The sequence below is a fragment of the Cherax quadricarinatus genome, chromosome 96 (genome assembly GCF_038502225.1).
Source record: "Cherax quadricarinatus isolate ZL_2023a chromosome 96, ASM3850222v1, whole genome shotgun sequence".
In the NCBI taxonomy this organism is placed as follows: domain Eukaryota; kingdom Metazoa; phylum Arthropoda; class Malacostraca; order Decapoda; family Parastacidae; genus Cherax; species Cherax quadricarinatus.
In genome coordinates this window covers 2278127-2289711 of record NC_091387.1, presented here as the reverse complement: position 1 = coordinate 2289711, position 11585 = coordinate 2278127, and positions in this window count along the sequence as shown.

Below are 11585 nucleotides of genomic sequence, written 5' to 3'. Positions count from 1 at the left end.
CCACAGCACTGAGTTGCTGGAACAGAAAACTAGCCGCCTTGGGATTCCTAGTTACCCTGATGAGTCTTTTGCCTAGCTCCTTCAGGAACTTAAGATGTGTTCTTCCCCCATGGGCCAACGGTCTCTGAGCCTATGGGAACAAACATATAATGATGGGCAAGTTCACCATTATTTTTTAGACTTTTGGAGTTCCCTGAAGCTGGTGGCTGCCCCTCCTTCCTCCCTGGTGTATCGGAGATAGGTATCAGCCAATGTGGATACACATGTGTAATCCCACACCACCTGCTTGCTGTCCAGGCTTGAATGGTGATACCATCTTTTGGCTACCATCATCTACATAATTGGGGTGGCTCCCTTATTGCTGGGCATCCGACTGTTGTGAGGCTCCTCTTGACGATGTTATTAACCTCTTCATCCCTTGTAATCTTTCCCTCGGATCAAAGGTACACCAGACTGTTATACCCGAATCAATCTGTTGATTCACTTCCATAATTATACCTAAAACAATAACAAACACCACAAAAACAGCCACAAAAACAGCCACAAAAATATCCTGACACACACAAAACACTAATAAAAGAAATCAGGTCAATATATCTGAAAATAGATTCGTTCAAGATTAAATTATTGACCAGAACTCAAAATTTTCCCTCACGTCTGACAAGATATTCAAAATATCTGTTTATTTTACTTTTTCTAGGGAATAATGGCGCAGGCAGACACAGAAAAAAATGTGGTTTTTACACAGAGCGAAACTTGGCTTTGGGGAGCTCTATATAGAGTGAAACGTAAGTCTGATAAAGTGTTTCACCGAGGTAGTCAGTCCCTCAAGGTACCAGCATCAAGGCACCAACATCAAGACACTAATATCAATGCACCAGCAACAAGGCACCAGCATCAAGGCACTAGCATCCAGGCACCAACGTCAAAGCACCAATATCAAGGTACCAGCGTCAAGGCACCAACATAAAGACACCATAAGGCGTCAGCATCAAGGTACCACAATCAAGGCACCAACATCAAGGTACCAGCATCAAGGCACCATCAAGGCGTCAGTATCAAGGAACCAACATCAACACACCATAAAGGCGTCGGTATCAAGATACCAACATCAAGACACCATCAAGGCGTCAGTATCAAGGTACCAAAATTAAGACACCATCAAGACATCAGCATCAATGTACCATCAAGGCACCACCAAGGCATCAGCATCATGGTGCCAAAATCAAGACACCATCAAGGCATTAGCATCAAAGCACCAATATCAAGGTACCATCATCAAGGCACCATAAAGGAATCAGTATCAAGGTACCAACATCAAGACACCATCGAGGCATCAGCATCAAGGTACCAACACCAAGGTACCAACATCAAGGCATCAGCATCAAGTTACCAATATCAAGACACCAAGGCGTCAGTATCAAGGTACCAACATCAAAACACCAAGGCGTCACTATCAAGGTATCAACATCAAGAGACCATCAAGGCGTCAGTATCAAGGTACCAACATCAAGACACCAGCATCAAGACACCAGCACCAAGGCAATATCGCCAGCATCAAGGCACCAACACAAGCATCAAGGCACCAACACTAGCATCAAGGCACCAACACAAGCATAAAGGCACTATCGCCAGCATCAAGGCACCAACATCAGCATCAAGGCACCAACACCAGCATCAGGGCACTATAGCCAACATCAAGGCACCAACGCCAGCATCAAGGCACCAACACCAGCATCAAGGCACCAACACCAGCATCAGGGCACTATTGCCAGCATCAAGGCACCAACACTAGCATCAAGGCACTATCGACAGCATCAAGGCACCAACACCAGCATCAAGGCACCAACACTAGCATCAAGGCACCAACACCGGCATCAAGGCACTATCGCCAGCATCAGGGCACCAGCACAAGCATCAAGGCACCACCACCAGCATCAAGGCACCAACTCCAGCATCAAGGCACTATCGCCAGCATCAAGGCACTATCGCCAGCATCAAGGCACCAACACCGGCATCAAGGCACCAACTTCAGTATCAAGGTACTATCACCAGCATCAAGGCACCAACACCAGCATCAAGGCACTATTGTCAGCATCAAGGCACCAACACCAGCATAAGGCACCAACACCAGCATCAAGGCACTATCGCCAGCATCAAGGCACCAACGCCAGCATCAAGGCACTATCGCCATCATCAAGGCACCAACACCAGCATCAAGGCACCAACGCCAGCATCAAGGCACTATCGCCAGCATCAAGGGACTATCGCCATCATCAAGGCACCAAAACCAGCATCAAGGCACCAACACCAGCATCAAGGCACCAACGCCAGCATCAAGGCACTATCGCCAGCATCAAGGCACCAGCATTAAGGCACTATCGCCAGCATCAAGGCACCGACGCCAGCATCAAGGCACCAACACCAGCATCAAGGCACCAACGCCAGCATCAAGGCACTCTTGAAAGCAGAGCTGGAACTTTCCTCACATTGTCTGCTTGAGCTGAGGCGCCGTCTGGCCTGCTGCCGGCCACCCACCCTGCCACCCACTCTGCCACCCACCCTGCCACCCACCCTGCCACCCACACTGCCACCTACACTGCCACCTACCCTGACACCTATCCTGCCACTCATCCTGCCACCTACACTGCCACCTACACTGCCACCTACCCTGACACCTATCCTGCCACCCATCCTGCCACCTACACTGCCACCTACACTGACACCCACCCTGCCACCCATCCTGCCACCTACGTTGCCATTCACCCTGTCACCCACCCTGCCACCCACACTACCACCAACCCTGCCACACACCCTGCCACACACCCTGCCACCCACCCTGCCATCCACCCTGCCACTCACCCTGCCACCCACCCTGTCACCCACCCTGCCACTCACCCTGCCACACACCCTGCCACCCACCCTGCCACCCACACTGCCACCCACCCTGCCACACACCCTGCCACACACCCTGCCACCCACCCTGCCAACCACCCTGCTACCCACACTGCCACCCACCCTGCCAACCACCCTGCCACCCACTCTGCCACCCACCCTGCCACCCACTCTGCCACCCACCCTGCCACCCACCCTGCCACTCACCCTGCCACCCACACTGCCACCCACCCTGCCACCCACTCTGTCACCCACTTTGCCACCCACCCTGAAATCCACCCTGACACCCACCCTGACACCCACCCTGCCACCCACTCTGCCACCCACTCTGCCACCTACTCTGCCACCCACTCTGCCACTCACCCTGTCACCCACCCTGCCACCCACTCTGCCACCCACTCTGTCACCCACCCTGCCACCCACCCTGCCACCCACCCTGTCACCTACTCTGTCACCCACTCTGCCACCCACTCTGCCACCCACTCTGCCACCCACTCTGCCACCCACTCTGCCATCCACCCTGCCACCCACTCTGTCACCCACTGCCACCCACTCTGCCACTCACTCTGCCACCCACTCTGCCACCCACTCTGCCACCCACTCTGCCACCCACCCTGCCACCCACTCTGTCACCCACTCTGCCACCCACTCTGCCACTCTGCCACCCACTCTGCCACCCACTCTGCCACCCACTCTGCCACCCACTCTGCCACCCGTGTCCGGGTTTGATTCCCGCCGGGGTAGAAACATTTCGACGCATTTCCGTACATCTGTTGTCCTGTTCACTTAGCAGCAAGTAGGTACTTGGGTGTTAGTGGACTGGTATGGGTGGCATCCTGGGGGACAAGATTGAGGACGACAATGGAAATAAGACACAGCCCTCGATGGGTTATCCTGGGTGGCTAATCCTCCGGGGTTAAAAATCCGAACGAAATCTTATCTTAACTTAACAGTTATATTAACAATAAGCCAGGTTCTATAAGGCTTGAGGAACTTCATCGCTACTCCACATAAGAACATAAGAATGGAGGAGCACTGCAGAAGGTCTACTTACATACTTATCCAATCTCTTTTTAAAGCTACCCAAGGTTGTAGACTCTATCAATCTTGATAAATTAGACACATGTGCAACTCTTGGGTATCTTTATTGAGGAAATGTTTGCCACACAGTGGCTTCATCAGTCCATACAAAGGAGAATCTTGAAGAACAGGAGGAGAATGAGGTAATCAGTCCCTCAACCTTGAGTTGATGTGGTCAGTCCATCAATGTTGATGGACTGATGAAGTCACTGTTTACCTGTGTGTCTAAACGTTTCCTCAATAAAGATACCCAAGAGTTGCACATGTGTCTAATTTATCAACGTGTCGGTTCCCTGAACCATTCATCTACAATCTATCAGCCTTCTCTCGGAAGATTGTCACATACATCATTCTCAACCTGATTCCTTCCTATAAATACTCACGTATGTTTCACCCAGGTAGATGTGTTTGTGACTTTATTAAGTCCACTGTGTGGGCGAAACGTTGGTAATAAAGGATCATATTATACTGCTTAAATGTTTTATATTTCCATAAGGTTAGAGCTTCAGCCACCCTTAACAACCTCAACAAAGCAAACTCAATAAAATGTGATGTTCAGCAACCCTTAACAATAACATGCCAGCTCTACAAGGCTTGAGCTTCAGCCGTCCTTAACAACAACAAGGAAGGCTTAATAAGAAACCATACCACGGGAGGGGATAGAACCCGCGATCAGAGAGTCTCAAAACTCCAGACCGTCGCGTTAGCCACTAGACCAGCTAGCCACAATAAGATTCGTCCAACTAGGTATATTTCTACACCATAGGAAGGTTAGCATAGGCCACCACTGTGACCACAAATGCAAGTTTGTACAGACGAATCTCCAGCTAGCGTGGCTGTGACGAACTCTAGCTCAAGTCCCTTCAAAGCCGTCAACATTACTCACGAAAACGTAATTACACGATTGCAAACAAACCATACCACGGGTGGAAATAGAACCTGCGATCAGAGAGTCATTAATGTGAAGGCTTACTCAGCCCTGTAACAACTTCAGACAGCATTACTCAGGCTGGCTCCTCCTCAGGAAAATTAATGAATAGAAAAAGAAATAATAATTCACAAAGATAAACACTATTTATTAAATCAAACATAAAACAACAAAACATGAAAGGTATATCCTATTTGAAAGAAAAATGAAAAATGAAATGAATAAAATAACATTTGAACTCAACACTAATATCTACAATGGTGTCTGGTGTTGGTGACACTGTTGTTGAAACCGTAGCCGTTGCTGATAAGGGGGGGGGGGTCGCAGGTGTTGGTGACCATCCACTGGCTACTTCTTCACAGATTAACGCCTCGAGTAGTATCCCGATGACAGGAAAGCAGCTTCTTTACCGCTGCAATGCTGTGGAGTTACGTCCTGCACTTTCATACAGGTGCACAGGTAGTTCAATACAAAATGTTGAAGTCTCTGGACGTTAGTCCTACTCCATCCGTTCTACTCGTTGATTGCCAGGTGACCCTCTCTGACATCCAAGAGTAGAGTTGGGAGCTGTGAGTCTAGTGATTTACTGTTTAACCAGAACCCCACACGTCACCTTTCGGGGGGGGGGAGAAGAGGGAGGGGAAGGGAGAGCGGGAGCTAGACTGACCCTACCTTAACAAGTAGCCGGCAGACAAACTATCAATTTCAGGGAGGGGGAGAAAAGGTGGGAAAAACGGGAGCGTGACTTACCCTACCTTAACTAGAAGCCGGCAGTGAAACTACTGATACTATATATATTCCCTCTACACCTATCTATTGAACTTTTCCCTCACACTCCCCCATGCCAAGACTTATAGTCAAGGAGTATAAGAAGAATAGGCGAGGAAAAAGTTCTAACATGTGGAAGTCGTGTAAGGCAACAAATCTTCTACTGACTGTCACGACTTAACCAGTCAAAGAAATAATTGGATGAACCATTGATATACACAATATGGAACTTAAAAGCCTGGAGTGCCAATGTCCACCTCAAGAGGCGACTGTTGGTTCCCTTAAAAGTTTCTAGGTATATCAAAGGTTTGTGGTCCGTTTCTAAAATGAATTCTTTTCCCAGCAAATAAAATTTAAGTTTGGAGATACCCCACACAAGGGCTAAACATTACTTTTCTATTGTGGAGTATCTTGTTTCTGCGGGAAGGAGTTTCCGGCTTAGGAAGCATACAGGGAAGGGAGTACCATCATGGTATTGTAGTAGCACTGCACCTAAGCCAGTATTGGAGGCATCAGTTCTCAAACAAAATGTTTTATTAATATCTGGAATCTTAAGTATAGGGTCTTTCGAAAAGATACTTTTAATCTCATTAAACTTTTCCCGAGCTACGTCGGAAAGTTCAAGAGGTTCCTTCACAGACTTTTTAAGGAAGTCCGATAAGATGCCTGTAAGATCAGCAAGATTCGGGATAAACCGTGCATAAAAATTTACAGAACCAAGAAAGCTACGCATGAGTTTCTTGGTTTTGGGGAATTTAAATTCTAATAAAGCTTTGATCTTACTGGGGAGAGGCTGCAGAGAGTTATTAGAAAGTATCAGTCCAAGATATCTAATCTTGTTATACCCAAGGAAGCATTTCTTCGGCTTGGCAGTGAGGCCATGTGAGCGTAACCTATGCAAAACTGATGTTAATGTTTGGATATGTTCGCCCCACGTAGATGTCATTACGTAAATGTTATCAAAATAAACTGAAACATTTGGCATATTACCCAAGACCTTTCTCATCAGTCTCACGTAGGTAGCACAGGCAGTTACCAAACCGAAGGGCATAGTTCTATATTGCATCAGTCCTTGGTGTGTAGGAAAAGCGGTGTACTGCTTAGAAGAAGGATCTAACATTACTTGATGATATGCCTGCGCAATATCAATCTCTGAAAAGAAAGAAGCGTCATAAAATTTGTGTAGATCGCTATCTATTAAGGGCATAGGCTCAGCATCCCACCGAGTTATAGCATTAAGGCCTCTGAAGTCAATAGCAAGTCTATATGAATTATCCTCCTTAACCATGACTACTGGTGAACAATATGAAGATACTGAAGGTTCAATGATCTTTAGTTTTAATAATTTTTCTACCTCTCGGTCAAATGCATCCCTAAGGTGAACTGGAACTGGGTATAATTTCCGTTTGATAGGATTGTCCGTCACTAAGTCAATCTTATGGACTACCGTGGAGGTAACACCTGGAATATCAGTAAAGACGTCTGAAAAGTTACACATTGAAGTAGTTCATGTCTCTTATGGTCATCCAAAGATTCATTAATATTAATGTTGGTTGCATCCGAGTGGTCAAGAGTCGCCAAGTCATGTAGTTCTTCATCATAGTCTAAGTTAGAGGTGTCAATTACGCACACTTTACATTCTTCAGTTGTCTTATCAAGTTCGTGTGGAAAAACTAAGTCAAAGTTGTTAAGGCAGTTAACCGAATTTCTTCGGTAATATTTCTTAAGGATGTTGATATGATAAAGCTTGGGTTTCCCCTTGACTTCTATGAGGTAGTCAACTTTCCCACAAATTTTTAATACTTTATATGGACCTTTCCATGCTACTAATAATTTATTTGACTTGATCGGCAAAAGTACAAGAACTTCATCTCCTACTTTAAAACTTCTCCTCTGACTTTTGGAGTCAAAATAGGTTTTGTAGTGGTCCATTGACAAGCTTAGGTTTGTCGAAACTATGTCAGAGGTCTCCTCAAGTTTGGATCTAAGGTCAAGGAGAAACTGGTAAGAAGACTGAACCTCAGCATTTACCTCCTCATTAGTCCATAAGTCATGAAGGATGGACAATGGGCCTCTGGCCTGTCTACCATAGAGAAGTTCAAAAGGTGAAAACCCCAAAGAGTCACTGGGAACTTCCCTCATGGCAAACAAAGCACAGGATAGGTAACGATGCCACTCCTTAGGTTTAAGGGAGCAAAGTTTCCTTAAAATGGACTTTAGAATCGAATGCTGGCGCTCAATCCTCCCATTACAGCTGGGATGATAGGGTGTGGTGAAGAGAGGCTTCACTCCCAGAAGTTGGTATAGATGTTGCATTAAGTCAGATGTGAATTGTGTCCCACGGTCAGACAAAATTTCTCTAGGGATGCCCACTCTGGAGAAGATGGACAAAAGGGCTTCAGCCACCTCTGTAGTAGTTATGGTCTTTAAGGGAACGGCTTCAGGGAAACTCGAAGCATAATCAACTAATGTTAATATATATCTATGTCCCCCAGATGAAAGTGGAGATAAAGGACCAACGATGTCAATAGCTACTCTTTCAAACGGTACCGTAAAGATTGGCATTTTGACCATAGGTACTCGCCTGGTACCTCGGGAGGATGACAGTTGGCAAACTTTACACGATCTACAATAGGTAGTGACATCTGAGGACATTTTAGGCCAAAAATAGGTTTCCCTAATTTTATTTAGGGTTTTACGATGCGAGAAATGTCCGGCCACTGGCAGGTCATGAGCCATTTTAAGAACAGTCTCTCTGCATTGACTTGGAACAACTAAGATGGAATAGTCTATCTCATCTGAATTTAATTTGAATACTGACTTGTACAAGATACCTTTTATATATTCAAATTTATATGAAAAGTTTTTCCTTTGGATAACTTGATTTTGTTTAGCGGCATTATGGCAATTCTGAAGAGAAGGGCAATTACGTTGTAAATTGATAAAGGAGTCCTTAGATATATCTAAAGGCTTAAAGTCAGGGAAAATCAAAGGATGGACAGTATGAGAAGCCTGGGCTTTGGTCTGAGCCCTAGTCAAGACATTTATGGTATCGGAGGTGATATCTTCACTTTCATCTAACAAGTGAACCGGTGATCCTACTTCCTCGCTTTCGAGAGTAGCATCACTGGTTTTTAATCCCACATGAATCTCGCGAGACATTGTCTCATCTGAACTTTCGAGGGGCTTCTCTGACTCTACAGGAAGAGGATCTGAAACACCTATGTCCATCTTTGGTGATGAGAGGTCAACCTCAGAAGGAAGAATGGCACCTTTTACATTACCTATTAGTACGGAGCAAGAAGTGATGGGAGCTAGCACGGCTTCAGACCAACCTGTGAACCATTTAGACCTAATGTAACAACGGATGGTAGGAAAAGTGTCTGTACGGCCCAAGTAGTCTGAAAGTATAGCAGAGGAATGAGTGTCTTTAAGGTTAGGAAACAGCTTATCAGAAATGACTATACATGTGCATCCAGTGTCTCGTAAAATGGTAGATACATTAAGTCCATTAACTGTTCCTGAACAGAAGGGTGCTTGGTCATTACAGTCTTTAAAACATCTTCCAACTTTTTGGACCTTCTTAGAAGGACAATCTGGACGTTTATGTCCCTTAACACCACACAAATGACAAACAGGAATAAAAGGAGTCATTTTACTTTCCACTAGAGGCTTTGATTTCTTAAGGTCTGATGAACCCTTGCCCTTAGGGTTCGATCCCTTTAGGTCTTTATAGGAATTGTGAGCCTCAGCATACAGGTCAGCAGCCTCAGCAACTTCCTCAGCTTTAATCAGGTTACGTTCTCTAATGAATGTTCGTATCTGGTGAGGAAGAGCTGTCAGGAACTGGTCAGCAACCATGAAGTCTCGAAGAGATTCATAACCGTGATCAATTCCTGAACTCTCTATCCAAAAGTCGAACAAACGAAAGAGTGTTACCTGTAACTGTTGAAAGTTCTGGCCAGGCTGTAAGGTGGCATACCTGAAATCTTTCCTGTAAGAATTAGTGGTTTTTTGATATGCTTTAAGGATTGCCTTCTTTAGTAGGTTATAATTACATATGATATCCTGTGACAAAGTTGCATAGATATTCAAGGCTGTACCAGAAAATAACATTCCTAACCTGGTAGCCCAGGTGTCAGCAGGCCATTCACAGAGGGTAGCGGTATTTTCAAACCTGATAATGTATGAAGTTATGTCTTCCCCCTCTGTGAAGGGAGGTAAATTAGGTGTTGGAATATGTGCACTAGCTGCACGTTGTTCCATTACTCCTTCATCTAATTGCTGTTGTGAGAAAGTTAACTTTTTATTCTCTAATTCAAGGCGAGCTTGTTCGAGCTCGCGATCCTTTTCTCTCTCTCTTAACTCATATTCTCTGTCCTTTGCTCTTTCCTCAAGTTCCCTTAATTTAACCTGTTCCTCACGTATCTTAGCTCTGTCCTCACGATCAAGTCTATCACGCTCCTTTTTGTCTTCTCTTTCAATTCTCTCTCTCTCCTTTTTCTCTTCTCTTTCCCTTTCTAACTGTCTTTCTTCTCTCTCAATTCTCTCTCTTTCAAGTCTTTCCTGGATCTTAGCACTAATGAAAGATTCTAAATTTTTCCCTGTTATTCCTAACTTACTTCCAGCATTCATCCAAAACTGGTATTCATCCATGCTTGCAAGAATAACTTAAACTATCAGGGGAAATGAAACGGGTATTAAAGAAAACGGAGGGTTCAATTCCTGCTCCGCTCAAACTGTAAATAAACCAGAGGGCTCGATCCCTGCTTCAATTAAACAATATGTATTAACGAAAACGAAGGGTTCTATGCCGGCTCTGAGCAAACAGTAAGTAGAATGGGGTCCCTTGACCATCCAATCTTCTCACCAACAAATCAAGAGTGTCCTATGACAGTTCCCTTGATATAATGAAGAGCTCAATGAAACAAGTTGTCACTGGAAAATCTCGGGTCCCTAGAGTCTAATCCTCCAAAGTGTTTCAAGCTACATTTACAATTAGGTGGCAGAATTAAATATTATATCCTGCCTGACTTGACTTACAATAAATTGAGACTATAACAATCACCAAATCTTTCAAATACCTGTACTGTAGTCCTACCATAGAGAATGATTACTCATGGCTGGTGGTAATCGTCTGTGGTATGCAGCGTTGAAGTTCCAATGGTAGATTCGAGATGGAGTTGAATCTTGATTCAGTAGAGTTGTATCCTGGCAAGGTCGCCACTTGTGAAGGCTTACTCAGCCCTGTAACAACTTCAGACAGTATTACTCAGGCTGGCTCCTCCTCAGGAAAATTAATGAATAGAAAAAGAAATAATAATTCACAAAGATAAACACTATTTATTAAATCAAACATAAAACAACAAAACATGAAAGGTATATCCTATTTGAAAGAAAAATGAAAAATTAAATGAATAAAATAACATTTGAACTCAACACTAATATCTACAATGGTGTCTGGTGTTGGTGACACTGTTGTTGAAACCGTAGCCGTTGCTGATAAAGGGGGGGGGTCGCAGGTGTTGGTGACCATCCACTGGCTACTTCTTCACAGATTAACGCCTCGAGTAGTATCCCGATGACAGGAAAGCAGGTTCTTTACCGCTGCAATGCTGTGGAGTTACGTCCTGCACTTTCATACAGGTGCACAGGTAGTTCAATACAAAATGTTGAAGTCTCTGGACGTTAGTCCTACTCCATCCGTTCTACTCGTTGATTGCCAGGTGACCCTCTCTGACATCCAAGAGTAGAGTTGGGAGCTGTGAGTCTAGTGATTTACTGTTTAACCAGAGCCCCACACGTCACCTTTCGGGGGGGGAGAAGAGGGAGGGGAAGGGAGAGTGGGAGCTAGACTGACCCTACCTTAACAAGTAGCCGGCAGACAAACTATCAATTTCAGGGAGGGGGAGAA